Source organism: Conger conger, chromosome 15, assembly GCF_963514075.1.
Source record: "Conger conger chromosome 15, fConCon1.1, whole genome shotgun sequence".
NCBI classification, from domain to species: domain Eukaryota; kingdom Metazoa; phylum Chordata; class Actinopteri; order Anguilliformes; family Congridae; genus Conger; species Conger conger.
In genome coordinates, this window is record NC_083774.1 from 38152951 (window position 1) to 38170576 (window position 17626).

The following is a 17626-nucleotide window of genomic DNA, read 5'->3' on the forward strand; positions in this document are numbered from 1 at the left end:
GTAGGAATGAAGCCTCTGCTTATCTGGTCCTACCCCTATTTACTTCAAAAATAAACTTAAATCAGGTCTCTGTCAACATTCTATTGAATTCCTTTTCATATTTCCTTATTTTCCTTTTAACCTGAGCCATAATGTACCTTATTGCCATGTGCCCTCACCCCCCCCCCCCAATCATAAGGCATAAGGCAGTACAAGTGAACAATATAAAATATACAACACCCTTTTGTCGTGAGCCACGGACCCCTTGCCGAGCTCAGACCTCACGTTCCCACGAGCAGTACCCCACGAGGAGGTGTCTCGGGGACGAACTCAAGTACTCCGAACGTCCTGGAGCCCTGGTAAGTTCTACTGAACTTCCAGCCCAGTCTCGAAGTGAAGGGTGTGATGCAAATCTGGTAATTGATGTCCTGTATTCAATGTATTCCTCTAAAGAATCTTTATCACATATGATTATAGTAAGATATACTTTATTATAATCAATCAAAAGAATAGAGTTGTACAGATTACAGTGTACATATCATCTTTTGCAGTTTGCTAATCACATGCAAGTTACATATACCCCTCTTAGCTCTTTCTAAATTACCTTTCCACCACGATGTTTAAAAATCAAGGCACACCCTTCCTATATCCATCCTCTTTGGCCTTAGCCTTATCCTATAGCTCCCCCTTCTTGACGTTTAAAAAGAAACTATTCCTATAATATTATATTTATCTAAATATGATAATTTCTCTACATTTTTCTACTTTATATAGTACCCTAATGAGAAATAAAAGATATATAAAAGTAAACTTATAATATGTTACTTTTCCTACTTCTACAAGTAATATAGATTATAATTACCACTCCAGCTTGGTTATAGTTGTTCTGCGTGGCTCTTTCTTCACCAGCTCGTAGATATCTTCTGAAGCCGAATTCTGGGATCCTGCTCTAAGGTCTAAAAGCTTATTCCTTATATATCTTTTTTGCATACAAAAGTGTACCTTTTTTGATAAGAAATGCCCCCATTATGTCAAGCGGGAAGACATTTATCTTTTATATAACCTGTTTTTTAATGATCATATTAATTATTTCTGTTTTTCCAATTGTCATTTTCTCATACCTCAAAAGAACTGTCCCCAATATTTTATTTCATGGGCCCCTCTGGTTTGGGAATTTCCACCATCTTAATATACGAGTGGAAAAACACTAGCCCTTATGTTGTTTTTAATGAACCTATTCATCACTGGTGTCTGTGTCAGTTTCATAATCTCTCTTTGACTTCCTCCAAACTTTGATCTCATGCAAGCCAGACGTTAAAGCCTGCCACCATCTCAACACACTCTTCAGGTGCCCCTCTCCGCGGCGCCTTAAGGGATCTACAAAGGACATCCAGCTAATAGCTGAGTGTAATTCATCATTTAACTCCTCTATAGTCAGTCCTTTAAATCTATTCGATAAGTTATTTGTGTTATCCTCAGGAAGGCCCTTGAAGCCTCTTAATTTTCTTTCGGTATTGACGTCCCTTCCGTTTTCCTTATTTTTGTTTTTCTTTAGACGGGCATTGTGCCCCTCCCCTGTAGGGTTGGGGTATTCTCAGTCAGAACTTTAACCTTGCTCCTTAAAACCCTAAATCTAAGTCCCCCGACTTCAGACTCCTCTACTGACAAGTATGGCTGCTCATTCTCTGAACCACATATTTTTCTTCTTACGGGCGTTCTTACTACCACCTCGATGGCGTGTGCGAGGGGTTAACAATGCATTCCTTTCTAACCCATCCCCCGTCAATCTCTCATCAGGGGGGCCTAGGGCCGGGTCCTCGACACTTTGTTCCAGTATATGTTTGGCTTACCCCAACACAGCAATGCTCCTTGATAGTTTGGATCTTATATATTTTACCTGTGGCTTCCAAGAAACTTTACAGTCTAGTATTACTCCTAGAAATTTTATTTCATATACCCTCTCAATATCAGTTGACCAGTTGCACTCTTGTGTCTATTTTACAATTACCAAAAATCATTAATTTGGTTTTATTCAAATTCAATGATAATCTATTTACATCAAACCATGTTTTTAATTTATTCATTTCTATTTTAACCATCGCTAAGAGCTGTTATAAATTATCTCCGGAACAAAGGATGTTGGTATCATCTGCAAATGTAACCAATTTAAATAATTTTGATACTTTATATATATCATTTATATATAAAATAAACAATATTGGACCAAGTACTGACCCTTGCGGGACTCCACATATAATGTCTAAGCAAGATGATTTGTGATCTCCCAACTGTACAAATTGTTGCCTGTTGCTGATATAGCTTTTTAACCACTTAAGCCCTACTCCTCTGATCCCATACCTTTCCATTTTACTAAGCAATATATCATGATTAATTGTATCAAATGCTTTCTTTAAATCTATAAATATTCTTACAGCATATTATCTATACAATTAGTTATTTCCTCTGTTAGCTCCATTAATGCGATAGCTGTTGACCTGTTGGCTCTAAAACCATATTGGCTATCTGATAATAAGTTATGTTCCTCGATAAAGTTGTATAATCTATTAATGTAATCTAAGATTTTAGAGAATTGAGATAGTAGGGACACGGGTCTATAATTAGTAAATTGATGCTTATCACCTGTTTTATGTACAGGGATCACCTTTGCAGTTTTCATTTTACCTGGAAATATACCCTTTTGAAATGACAAGTTAAAGATGTGACTTAATGGTTTTGCAACACCCTCAACCACTTCCTTTACCACGGTCATATCAAACCCATTCCAGTCAGTTGAAGTTTTTTTCTTGCAGGTGTTGATAATATCAACAATTTCTTTTTCATCAACAGCTCTTAAGAATATGGAGTGTGAATTTATATCTATACCATCTCCCGCTGCCCCCCCTTCTCTTGACCGATCAGGGATTCCGTCTGCCAATCTTGGTCCCACGTTTACAAAAAAATCATTGAACTCATTAACCACCACATTCATGTTGTTTATCGTATTATTATTATCAATAAAATAATCAGGGTAATTATTATTTGCAGTTCCTTTTCTAATAATATGATTTAATACGTTCCATATCCCTTTACTTTTATTTTTATTTTTCTCTAATAATTTATTATAATATTCCTTCTTGCAACTCCTCATTATATTTGTAAACTTATTTTTACATGTTTTATACTTTATTTCAGCTTCATTGGTTCTATTTTTTATGAATTTCCTATATAATAAATTCTTTTTTTTGCTGGCATTCTGTAACCCCTTTGTAATCCAGGGTAATTCAATGTGTCTATGCTTCCTGTTGCATTGCTGTAATGGACAGTTTTTGTCGTATAGTGTTAGGAATCTTTCAAGAAATGTATCATATGCTCTGTCTACATCACACTCATCATACACCTCTTCCCAGGGCTGTGCCAGTAGGTCTGTTCTGAATGCACTGAGGGATTCAACAGTTCTCACTCTCTTGTATTTAATTATATTATTTTCTTTCGCATTCCAATGATCACACTCATACACCACGAAAACTGGCAAGTGATCACTGATGTCATTCAGAAGTATACCACTCACTATGTTGTTGTCCATATAATTAGTGTAGATATTGTCAATCAGAGTGGCACTGTAAGATGTCACTCTGGTTGGCTTAGTGATAGTTGGAAAGAGACTCATAGTAAACATTGCGTCGATAAACTCATCAGTCCTTTTATGCTTGTTAGGATTAAGGAGATCAATGTTATAATCCCCACACATAAAATGTACCTTCTGATCTATTTTGGCAAACATTCCCTCCATAATCTCTGTAAATATTTCAATGTTAGACCCTGGAGTTCTGTATACACAGCTGACAATTACATTTCTTTTTGTACCCATGCAAATTTCTATAGTAATACATTCCATTACGTCATTAATAATAGTTGACATACTTTCTATTATCTTGTACCTTAGGTTCCTGTCTATGTACAAAGCCACTCCCCCTCCCCCTCTGTTCACCCTGTTCCTATAATTCAGTTCGTATCCATGCAACTCCATGTTCTCCAATCCCTTCTCAGGGTTGAGCCATGTCTCAGAAACAGCTATAATATTGAATGGTTTTTTTAAACCGCTTTATATACTCTTCAATTTTTCCGAAGTTGGCATATAGGCTTCTACTATTAAAATGAATGATTGATAATCCTTGATCTAATTTAATGCTCTTATTGAACTTCTCTTCCGTATAGTAACCACAATTATTATACTTATATTTTTAAAGAAATTTCTCTCAGGGTCAATGTCATGTTCAAATACATTCATAATATATATATTTTTTTACCCATACAAGAAAAATGATGGAAACAATACTAATCAGTGGTCTCTGTCAAACTTGTCCAGTTGGTCAATGCTACTGATGCATTGCCCATAGGAATTATCTGCTGCACCAATAGGTTTAATGAAGACTTTACAGCTGAAGAAGGGGGCAAACACTTTTTCACACCACTGTATGTACTAACCCGGCACACCTGCACTTAGTGTACGTTAACTGTAATAAAAGTGCAGGCTGGCTAAATTAGATTAGCTGACCTTAATGCATCCAATTACACAATCTCAGCTATAGAGCATACAGGACATTTTTCACCCCACATGTATTCATATAATTAATGTTTGACTCAAGAGTTTAATCTTCCTATTGTTGTGCTCTGATCTGGTTTAACATGGTTTAACACTGATTTTCCTTTTCTTAGGAGAATCCATAATAAGAGATCAGAAGACACTGAAGGAGTATCTGAAGGACACATTTGACCAAATATTTGAAAGTTCAGCAAAGCAATACCACCCAACCCCCCTCAATGAGATCTATACAGAGCTCTACATTACAGAGGGGGGGAGTGCGGGGGTCAATAACGAACATGAAGTCCGACAGATTGAGATAGCATTCAAGCAGCAAACCACACAGGAGACTGCTATCCTCTGCAATGATATCTTTACGGCTTCACCTGGACTAAAGAAACCCAGAACTGTGCTTACAAAGGGCATCGCTGGCATTGGGAAAACCATCTCTGTGCAGAAGTTCATTCTAGACTGGGCAGAAGGAAAAGCCAATCAGGACATTGATTTTATCTTCACTCTTCCTTTCCGAGACCTTAATTTGAAGAAGACGACAAAATGTAGTTTGATGCAGCTTCTCCAGGATTACTTTCCGGAACTTACTTTCCAGAATCATTTTTCCCCAGAAGAGATTAAAAGCTTTGATCGTAAGGTAAAAGTTTTGTTCATTTTTGATGGTCTAGATGAGTGTCGACCTCCTCTAGATTTCCAAAAAAATGAAATTTGGCGTGATGTAAAAAAGCCAACCTCAGTGCACAAGCTTGTGACAAATCTCATTATGGGGAAATTACTTCCCTCTGCTCTCATCTGGATCACCTCCCGGCCCACAGCAGCCAGTCAGATTCCACAGAAGTACCTCCACCGTGTGACAGAGGTACGAGGGTTCAATGACCCACAGAAGGAGGAGTACTTCAGGAAGAAAATCAGAAATCAGAACCTGGTCAGTAGAATTATCTCACACTTGAAGTCATCCAGGAGTCTCTACATCATGTGCCACATACCAGTCTTCTGCTTCATTTCTGCTACTGTTCTGGAGACAAGGTTGGGTGAAACCAAGAGTGGAGATCTTCCCAAAACTGTGACTGAAATGTACACACATTTCCTGCTCGTTCAGACGTCTAAGAAGAATGAGAAGTATTATGATTCTGAAGAGACAAACCCAGAGAATATGTCAGAGTTGGATGCAGAAATCATTCTGAAACTGGGGCAGCTGGCTTTTCTACAGCTGGATAAGGGCAATCTGATATTCTATGAAGAGGACCTGAGACAGAGTGGCATTGATGTCAGTGAAACTTCAGTGTACTCTGTGGTGTGCACAGAGATCTTTAAAGTGGAGTGTGGGTTGTATCGGAAGAAGGTCTACTGCTTTGTGCATCTTAGTATTCAGGAGTATCTGGCTGCGTTATTTGTATTTCATGCATGTGTTACTGAGAACAGAAATGTACTAAATGTACACACTGAATGTGTAGCTATTAAATCAAAACCTCACAGTGACCGAGTGCAGCTGTCCGAATTATACAGGAGTGCAGTGGCTCAAGCCTTAGAGAGTAAGAATGGACACCTGGACCTTTTCCTCCGATTCCTTCTTGGACTCTCTCTGGACTCTGTTCAGACTCTCTTAGTTGGACTATTGACACAGACAGGAAGCGGATCACCTGTACAAGACCCACAGACACCAACAGGAAACAGATCACCTGTACAAGACCCACAGACACCGACAGGAAGCGGATCACCTGTACAAGACCCACATACACAGACAGGAAGCAGATCCCCTCTACAAGACCCACAGACACAGACAGGAAGCAGATCACTTGTACTAGACCCACAGACACCGACAGGACACAGATCACCTGTACAAGACCCACATACACAGACAGGAAGCAGATCACCTGTGCTAGACCCACAGACACCGACAGGACACAGATCACCTGTACAAGACCCACAGACACCGACAGGAAGCAGATCTAGTCTTGGAAGACGCAAGACAAAATCTATTTTTACTTTCTTTAAAAGACTGTGGACAGGACACAGATCAACTGTACCAGAACCACAGACAGAAATCAGTTTGACCATACCAGACCCACAGACACAGACAGAAAGTAGATCAGAGAGCATGAAGAAAATAGTTCAGTATATTAAGAAGACGATCAGAGAGGAATCTTCAGCAGAGAGGACTATCAATTTGTTCCACTGCCTGCTTGAACTGAATGACAACTATTTAGTGGAGGAAATCCAGAATTCCTTGAGATCAGGAAAACTTTCTCATGGAAAGCTTGAACCACACCAATGTTCCGCTCTGGCCTTCGTATTGCTGATGAGAGAGGAGGTCCTGGATGAGTTTAATTTGAAGTCCTACAACACATCAGCAGCAGGTCATCACAGACTGCTACCAGTAATCAGGAGCTGCAGGAAGGCCATGTGAGTATTTTGTCCTTATGACCTATGTGACCATATTGGATTTTCGGTAACACTTTATTTGACCGTGGTCGTCATGACATAGAAATGACAATGTCATTAGCATGACATAATATCTGTCGTGAAGTGTCATGTCCATTCATAGCATAGAAGGGTCACTATAACAGATGTGTCATACTACTGATTTTTTTATCTTGACATTTAGAAATGACTGTCAACTAATAGCCAGTCTGACAAAAATGTCAAGTAAAATGAGTTTATATTATTTTCTTTGCAGGTTGAGATGAGTTCATCTTGATAGATGCACCAATGTTAATTTGTGAAACACACCTCTAGAAGAACATATCTTCTGAAACCGTATACCCCTGCTCCTTAAACGCAATGCTGATCATGTCAAGTTTAATTTGACCACTAAAGGACTCATTTATGTTGTGGTTATAACAGTGTCATGCTCATTTACACCATGTAAAAAAAAAAAAGTGGAAACATGCACGGATGGTGCAGTGGGTAGCACTGCTGCCTCACAGCAAGGAGGTCCTGGGTTTGAATCCGTGTTGGCCGGGGCCTCTCTGTGTGGAGTTTGCATGTTCTCCCTGTGTTTGCGTGGGTTTCCTCCGGGTACTCCGGTTTCCTCCCACAGTCCAAAGACATGCAGGATAGGCTGATTGGAGAGTCTAAATTGCCCGTGGGTATGAGTGTGTGAGTGAATGGTGTGTGTGCCCTGCGATGGACTGGCGACCTGTCCAGGGTGTATTCCTGCCTTTCGCCCAATGTATGTTGGGATAGGCTCCAGCCCCCCTGCGACCCTGTTCAGGATAAGCGGGTTAGGATAATGAATGAATGAATGAATGATTTGTCATTAGGAGTTGACAGTGAAATGCAAGGTGAAGCTTTTGGGGGCATCCTTAAATGTTGTTGTGATATGAAGTGATGACAGTGTCATGGCATGATAAAGTGATATAATTTGAACATTTTAATCTGTCATTAGGAGTTACATAATTCAAGTGATGCTTTTGGGGTATACAACCAAAATTAAAGGGTATCATTTTCAATTGTTGCAGATACATAATACACTTCTATGGTATTATTCCAGACTCTGCAATTGGAGGCGATAGAAGAGACGAACACATTTCTAATGCAAATCAAACTTTAGTTTATTTGTATAGCTTATAGTTACAATAATGCTTGAGAGGTAGATGGAGAACAGTGAGTGTCAGGACGCCGGGCTTGGGACCCGCTCATACACAGTGGGACTCTTAAGAGCAGTCACAGAAGCCATGGAACATTCTTTCTTGTTTACAGAATGTTGAAAAGATGGTGGTACATGGACAAGGAACAATAATGAATCTGCATAGTATGCAGTGCGTATGCTGGCAGTGTGGTTTCTGGAATGACAGAGTACAAATGGAGAATAATCAGTGCAAAAAGGGAGAGCCTCAATGCGCTTCAAGCCGGTTAACTATACTAGGATTATAACGTGCTGTACAGCCAGGACAATAAAGTAATAAGGACTCCTTACCCAACGTCACAGGGACTAGCCCAAAATAAGGAATGCTGGAGCATGGGAAGCTCAGACCAAAACGCACTGTTTAGCGCAACAGGAGAAAGGCTGATATTCTGACGTCTTCCTCAGAGTCAGTAGAAAAAGCAGTATACAATAGCACTGAATGATCTACAATGAAATTATGAAATTAAGGCCCTGTTTACATGACAACGGTTTCTCAAAAACAGTTTTTCCCTTGCGTTTCCAAAAAAAATCTGTAATTATTATCAATTACTCCTATGGATTGTTCTTAATCTCGTGACAATTTCCTTGATGATGCTAGTTTGTGCCCTGTTCTCCTCTACATTTTACCCACAAATGTACAATATAATTACAAAAAAATATCCTACACAACATAGTGCATAGGTCATAATACTGTCATTATACAAAAGTTTAAAAAATCATAATAATTTTAACTCGGTTTTTCAATCAATACAAAAACTGCATTCACTGGCAATTACATGGTGCACACTGGTGCATGGTGCTTGTACAGCTGTAAGCGTACTGCCAGACGGTGGACGGAAATGTTTTTTTTTTCCAACCCCGTCATTGGACAATTTTATTTTATCTAGCGGAACGACTGGCAGCGTCGGGGGTGGGCTCACGACAGCTCTGGAGTAGAGCGCTCACATTTGCCATCTGGTGCTGGTTGTGCAAAAAGAAATCCAAGGAAGATGGCTTGCTACAAGTAACTGCTCAGGGCTGCATTTCCCAAAGCCTTCTTAACGTTACATTGTTTTTTATCGCCCCATAAAGCCTATTCAGCCAGCCCATAGCAAATGTGCCCACGTGACGTTTACATTTTATAATTTATCTGAGAGCCTCATTTGTCCCCAACAATGATAATGTCCCTACATTGATAGGTGTGATAGGCTACTTTCTTTGAAAGCAGTCGTGTATTGCCCCTATATTGGGAAACATGCTCTGGTGTAGGCCATGTTGTTGTCCAATGTGAGGTTGATTTGACATTTGAGCATCAGCCAGCTAGGGAGGAAGATGATGCCTTAAAAAGATCTCTAGAGAAAAGATGATTTTTCTGATCTCTGTGATCTTTAAAATGGCTTCGGCCTCCTATGGATGAGAAAAAGGTTGTATGGATTGTAATGAACATACAAGCCTGGTTGGTGTGGCATAGGTTATGTCTATGTAGGGAGGCCTACGTATTTGCCAGAGGACACATTTCATTTCTATAGCACAGTGATGCTCTGTGGTGAGTCAGAGCCTCCTGTTGTGGGGATCAACATTGTTACGCATCCCCTGTACTTGGTGGTCACTTAATACAGTAAGGTTGGCTTGGCTCCCTCTGCTGGTAGCCATGGCCACAAACATAGGACAGTGCATGCCCCTGCCAATTATCTCTGTGCCAATCCGTGCCCTGAGATCTGGCAGGCGGGGCCTATATAATATACCTGTGCGCTGGTGAAGACGGAGCGATGCATGCGACGCATGCTTGTGAAAGACGGTCCATCCCACGCCTTCTGTTCCTGCTCCCGCTGTCTGAGCTGCTGGTCCCCGCTCTCTTGGACGCCATTCGCTATTTTGACGCTTAACTTAATTATGGACTCTTAACTTAAATACTTATTAATTCCTACTTGTTGTAAATCCCTATTTTTGTAATTAAAAACCCTAGACTCAAGCCCTCTTCTCGTTGGCATCTTGTTTATGTTGTGGATTGAGGTTCGGTCCGTAACAGACATCAATAGCTAGTTCTTTCTGGTCCGTACATTATTTCATGAGTAGAAGATGATCAAAGAGGCTGCTCTGTAGCCCCTTTCTACTCTGAGATATGTGATAGCTTTTGCTTCTTTACTTTTGTGGTACAATAGCTGTGTCAAACCTCCCACACAATAGCAAACAAACTCACTGCCCACTCTAAAAGATGGCAGCTACTGTACACTTCTGGGATGGGATGGGAGGGTTTAGGACAGGTAGATGTGTCCTAAGAATTTGCAGTATAAAAAAAGAGTTCAGTCCAGCAGGTCGTCAGATTTTCAGGTGGAAAGTGCAGCAGTTGCCAAATGTAGGGCTTATTTTCCTGACAGCATTATCAAACTTAGTCCTGAACACATGGAGGCAACAGGAGCACAGCATTCTTACATAATTTAACTGACATTATTATACTATAATATATTTACTCTTCTTTGCAGTCTGGACAGCTGTGATCTCAGAGAGAAGTCCTGTGATATTGTGGCCTCATCTCTCCAGTCATCAAACTCACCCCTGAGAGATCTGGACCTCAGCTACAATAACCTGGGAGATTTGGGAGTGGAGCAGCTCTGTGCTGGACTTTTGAGTTCAAACGGTAAACTACAGAGACTGGGGTGAGCAGTGCTGCTGTGTACTGTGTGACCTTAACGCAGATGACAGATTTGCCAACCCTTGCCTTTTTTGCAGTTTTCCCAAGTAATTGTGTGCAAATTTTGAGAATTAGGTAGATTACTTTATGAACCTAATTTACATAACCCATGCTGTTGGGGATTGGACCCCTGAAACTGGTTGTTGGATAATTGGGTCATCAGTTAGGTTTAAACTCTTTACTTGCAGAGTGTCAGTAGAGCCAGAAGTACAAATGGTACAACGTAATGGTGCATATTGGTATACACACACACAAACACACACACACACATATATATATATATATATATAGTTTCTGAAATAAAACACAAATAAACAAATACATGAATATTTGAATTGAACATTAACTAAAAGCATTTAAGGACTGTATTGATCTGCATCATCTCTGGATGAATACTAACTTCAACTATTGCAGTAACCACTATCAATATAATAACACGGAAATCACGTTAACTCTGGTCGATTCGGACAAATAAAGGCCGGCCCCCAAATACAAGCCAGGGTAATATTGCCTACCAGTAGGGCTATCAGTCCATGAGCACTAGAAGACATTGTTTCGATTTAACTCAATGAAATAAAAGAGCTCTTCTTAATATTTATATTGTTGGTTGGTTTAATACTGTTGCCAATGAAAAGTCGTTGTCCTACACCGTGGGTCTCCAACACGTTGCTCTCAAGCTACCAGTCGCTTGCCGCCCCCTTCTGAGTAGCTTGCCAAAAGCTGAAGCAGTATACATTTGAACACATTTGTTGCCGCGAGGCATTCCAGCCCGCATGTCTCACAATAAAGCGCACTTTAGGAAAAAAAGATCCTTAACTTGCTGTTATCTACGCTAATTTGTTATTGTTCATGAAGGCGTGTCTGGCAAGTTGGTATTTTATGAAGATCTTTTTGGCTTTCATTAATGGTTTAGCTACTCAAGTTGCGTTTCTGAACGGTTACAGGAAGTGTTGAACAGTGTTGGCCCACTTTAAGTGTAGCCTTTTACTTTATTTCTAAGAATAAAATTCTACAACAGAAGCCTAATAAGAAATAAAGGCCTGCCTCGAATACAAGCCTGCCCCAAATAAAGGCCTGTGCTTTGTGCAGCCTAAGTAAATAAAAGACCCCGGCCACAATTTGAGGATTTACGGGTAGGCAAATGAGAAATTAGATATGTATCAACTCCACATGTACGGTGTCAAAATCACAATGGGCCTCATCAATATTTTCGGAAATCCGTGTGCAAATAAATGTATGTGATCGGAAACAAACCAACAGCTTTCAGCACATTCATGAAATTGACTCCCCTAAAACACCATATATGTAATTTTCAGCACTTTAAAGAGTTAGTCGAAAAAATATTTAATGCCAACCTCTGACATTAAACGTTAGGCAAAAAACAAAACTCAAATCAGCCACATGTCATGCCACTTCTATAGCCTTCAATGATGTTTGCAGGTGTAACTTGAACACACCATTACAGATCGTGGTTTAGTACGCGTAGTGGGCTACGCCATGCCCCATACATGTTATATGGAATTTATATTCAACTCCAAAGCATTAATTGATCAGTATTACCGGAATTAAACATCACCCATTTTAATGTTGAATCCTGTTGCGTTTTTATGTGATATGAATAATTGTAATATCCAATTGGCATATGAAAATAATTTTGCCACTGTAAATAAAAGAAATATTATATTATTTAATGGAGAAACAAAATAACAAAACACGCATTACAACTGTGCTCTTTCATTCACGTGCACAATACGAACAGCTGAGACCACTCGTGAAATTTGTTCGGCTCCTACAAAAAAACTGACATCCGAAAACTAAATCCCACATTATTTGTGGAAATACATTTCCGATGGATATACGCTGAATTTCGTTCGGCTCACGTTTCATAAATGACGCCCAATGTGTGTGCGTGTGCGTGTCTTCCCCACAGGTTGGGTTGGTGTAACCTCACAGAGGGCTGCTGTGATGTTCTGGCCTCAGTCCTGCGTTCTCCTCACTCAGAGCTGAAAGATCTGGAGCTAAGAGACAACGAGCTGCAGGATACAGGAGTGAGAGCGCTCTCTGCTGGACTGAAGGACCCACAATGTAAACTGCGGCGACTGGGGTGAGTACTGTACGGTTGCCATGATATCTGATAATATTGTATATCAAGGTATTTGATAACATTGCAGATATGATTTTGAATATCTATAATAATAATAATAATAATAATAATTATAACTTACAAGTACATAGGTTTTTCCAGGTTTTTTTTATGGTTAGACAAGAGGGATGAGGGGGAAGAAATCAGGAGGGAGGACTAAGGTACAGTTTGAAAAGGTGTGTTTTTAGTCTGTGTCGAAAAATGGGGAGGGATTCTGCTGTCCTGACAGTGGTTGGCAAGACATTTCACACTGAGGAACCAGAATGGAAAACAGGCGTGAACATGCAGCTCGACCGCCAGGTGCTCGTAATGCAGGAACTGTAGGGGAAAGTTCACGGAACAAAAGATCTCCCTCCTAAAAGCATGATAAACAATCACAAGTCAAAATCAGACTCCACCTTAGTGAGCAGGCTGGTTCCTCCAAAACTCTCGAGGATGTGTGCTAAAAGTGTATCAATATATCCATATTAAAGTATGATATGTACCCTGTATAGTTTCAAACTGATTAACTGCTAAATTGTGCTAGAATTACACAGCAGCCAGCTGGGGGGGAGGCGTCTCGAACTGTCAAGGACATGGGACTCTCGATGTTTTATGCCAGGAGTGTATCTATTTGACCTAGAACATTAATTATAGCTGAGCTTATGAAAACGCAAGAAACCACAGTGAAAACTGTTGAAATGAGAGCAAAGAATGCAACGTACATTTACTCCCTTAGAAGAGAATAATTAATCAAATATTTAGTATGTCTGTATATTAGAAAAGCATATTAGAAGTGAATATTAAATCAAATGTTTAGTATGTCTGTATATTTTCAAAGATTACTGCTGCTTAGTTCGTCTTATAAAAGCAAAAGATACAGAGTGACGTGTATGGATGACGTGTGTGTTAGAGGGAGGGCATCCAGAACTTTATGAGGTCTGGTAGTTTGCCAAGAGCAGGTGCGGGGTGAAGTGAGGACAGGGGGAGTCCTGAACTTTGTTTGTAGTTGGCAGAACGCCCTGAACTTTGTACAGAGTTGGCAGAGCATAAGGACTGTTGGCAATTTGCCACAATGATGTTGTGGGAGGAGCTTTGGGAGGAGTTACGATAAGAAAAGTGTGGGTGATTTGCCAGAATGAGGTTTGAGGAGGAGTTGTAGGTGGAGTAACTGTGTATAAAATTGGTGTAAAAATGACAGTCAGGGTCAGTTCTGGAGAACTGGTCCGGCTTTATGCACTTGTGCTAAATAAAGTCTGATTTTGCTGAAGATCTTGCGGCCGTGGTGTCGTCTTTTCCCTCGCAAAGATGTTTTTCGACAAATTGAAGATTTGGACTCTGTCGTTCCCTAGACACGACAGAACCACAAGGCGACCAGAGCTGGCAGAGCAGAGGGGGGTGTAGGGAGCAATTAAAGATTGTATGTAAAGCAGCCTGAAATGCCAACAGTAGGGCCTTGAAGCAGATGCGTGCAGCAATAGGAAGCCAGTGGAGGCCAATGAGGAGTGGGGTGACATGAGCCAACCTGGGCTTACTGGTGGTCAGGAGGGCTGTGACATTCTTGACCAACTGGAGGGGCTTGATGGCACAAGCTGGGAGACCGGCCAGGAGGGAGTTGCAGTAATCCGGGCGGGAAATGACAAGTGCCTGGACTAGGAGCTGGGTGGCTTTCTCCATTAGGAGATGATGGATACATATATTGTAGAGGAAGAACCTGCAGGTTCTGGCAGTGAATGATACATGTGGAGCGAGGGTGAGGTGGTTATCAAGAGTCACCCCAAGATTCTTGGCCGTATGATAGGAAGATACTACAAAGTCCTCAACAATCAGAGAGATTGATTGTTGGAGAGGACTTAGCAGGGATGTAGAGAAGCTCAGTCTTGGCAAGGTTAAGCTTCAGGTGGTGGGAAGTCATCCACGCAGAGATATCAGCCAAGCAGGCAGAGATCTGTGTGGCGACCTGGGTATTGGGGGGGAAGGAAAGAAAGAGTTGGGCGTCATCGGAATAAGAATGGTAAGAAATGCCATGGGAAGAGATAACAGAACCAAGAGACATGGTGTATAGAGAAAAGAGGAGAGGACCAAGAACTGAGCCCTGCGGGACTCCAGTTTGTAGGGGGTGAGGGTCAGAGACTGAGCCCCTCCAAGTCAGTCGTAGGAATGACCAGAGAGGTAGGAGGAAAACCATGCGAGTGCAGATCCTGTGACACCCGTCCCAGACAGTGATGAGAGCAGAATCTCACGGTTGACAGTATCAAAGGCGGCCGACAGGTCGAGGAAGATGAGGACAGAGGAGAGGGATTTGGCTTTAGCAGAGTGGAGTGCCTCAGTGACTGCGAGCAGGGTGGTCTCAGTAGAGTGGCCACTCTTGAAGCCGGACTGGTTGGGATTGTGAAGATTGTTCTGTAGAAGATAAGTTGACAGTTGGGAGCAGACCGCCCATTCCAGAGTTTTAGCGAGAAAGGGAAGAAGAGAGACAGACCGGTAGTTTTTCAGAGTAGAGGGGTCAGGGGAGGGGAGTGACTCTGGCCCTCTTAAGGGAAGAGGGCATAGTGCCAGAAGAAAGGGAGGTGTTGATTAGAGAGGAGAGAAAAGGGAGAATGTCATTAGAGATGGATTGTAGAAGGGTAGAAGAGATGGGGTCAAGAGGACAGGTGGTTGGGCGGTGGGATGTGAGGAGTTTCAAAGCGTAACTGTCTTAACGTGTACTGAAAATGAAAGGAAATGATAACACCACAAAATAAATCTATCATTTTATGCAAGCCCAGCAAACAAAACTAAAATGCTACTCAGTCTTCATGTTACAAAATAAGGAACAGAGAACCGTGAGTTTTAACGCTTTTCACCCTCTGGGGTGACAAGATCAGATCAACTTTCCTTTCTATTCACTTTGTGAGATTTTACCATACAGATGCAAACATATTGACAGAAGTCTTAGAATCCTGACTTTGCAATGCACCTATTGACACATAATATTAATCGCGTTTTAAATTAGATTAATAAGACCACTGCAATTTCTTAATCTTTACTCATTAATATTTGAGTTTCATGCAAACCGAATTACAGCCCATCTCATTCAAATTGAAACATGGTGATAATTATTCTCTGGCAGGGGAGGGACGATGCCATGTGTGAGAACGCAAACTGCACGATACAATGACATACAGAAACATAGGCTATTCTTTTGAGGTAAACCTTTTTCATCATGGAACACGTTTCATTACAGAAAATGCAGCATGGGGTGACATGGCTCAGGCAGTAAGAGCAGTTGTCTGGCAGTCGGAGGGTTGCCGGTTCAATCCTCCACCCAGGCTGTGTTGAAGTGTCCCTGAGCAAGACACCTAACCCCCAAATGCTCCTGACGAGCTGTTGGCACCTTGCATGGCAGCCAATTTCTGAGTGTGTGAGTGTGTGAGTGTGTGTATGAATGGGTGAATGAGAAGCATCAATTGTACAGCGCTTTGGATAAAGGCGCTATATAAATGCCAACCATTTACACAGCTCTGTTAGTTTATGTAAATGTGCTGTAAGGTGTGTGTGTTCTTCTCTCTGCAGGCTGTCAGGCTGTAGAGTCACACAGAGAGGCTGTGATTTTCTGGCTTCAGCTCTGTGTTCAAACCCTCACACCTGAGAGAGCTGGACCTGAGATACAATCACCCAGGAGACTCAGGAGTGAGAGCGCTGTGTGCTGCTAAACTGGACACACTCACACTGCTGTAAGTATACACACATCTCTCTCTCTCTCTCTCTCTCTCTCTCTCTCTCTCTCTCTCTCTCTCTCTCTCTCTCTCTCTCTCTCTCTCTCTCTCTCTCTCTCTCTCTCTCTCTCTCTCTCTCTCTCTCTCTCTCTCTCTCTCTCTCTCTCTCTCTCTCTCTCTCTCTCTCTCTCTCTCTCTCTCTCTCTCTCTCTCTCTCTCTCTCTCTCATCTCTCTCTCTCTCTCTCTCTCTCTCTCTCTCTCTCTCTCTCTCTCTCTCTCTCTCTCTCTCTCTCTCTCTCTCTCTCTCTCTCTCTCTCTCTCTGACCTAAGCAGACCTAACCTGGTGTGCTTCACCTGCCTGCTGAGTCTGGGCTGTTCACCAGACCTACCTGATACCCCATGTGCCAACACAGCTCTTGAGCCTTGATCTACCGTAGTATAGTATATGGACATTAGTTTGAAGCAATGCTCACCAATGAGTACTGAAACCAGTCATTTTCATATCATGCAAACCACCCCAATAAGCATCCCTATCTTCACCCGCTGATTCATCACTGTCCATGGCCATTTTCTCTGAAAAACACAGGAAACGTATATATCAATCCTATGTCAGATGATAATTCAATTATCTTAATAAATCTAAATGGCGTTTTACCATTTGGATCAATACTGATCTCATCAAGAGTCCTGCCTTTAAATTCTGGCAGCTGTCCTCGCTTAAGGGCCATAAGCACTTTGCTTAACTTTGCAAGCTGTAATTAATGTTCTTTCCGGTAGCCTATTACTGCCAATGCACTCTGATGTCATGGCAATGGTCATCAAAATCAGACAGATCATCCATTTCATTGTCCTTTAAATGTAGGACTTTGGATTTGGTGGCCATACGTTTTCTTAATTTTGTTGAGGATGCTTATTTGGTTGTCTATGGAATTC

General features: G+C 41.3%; 1 pseudogene; it reads left to right on the forward strand.

Annotated features, from left to right (window-relative positions):
* Positions 1 to 17626, forward strand: part of LOC133111360 (uncharacterized) — a 45515-nt pseudogene that overhangs the window by 12949 nt on the left and 14940 nt on the right.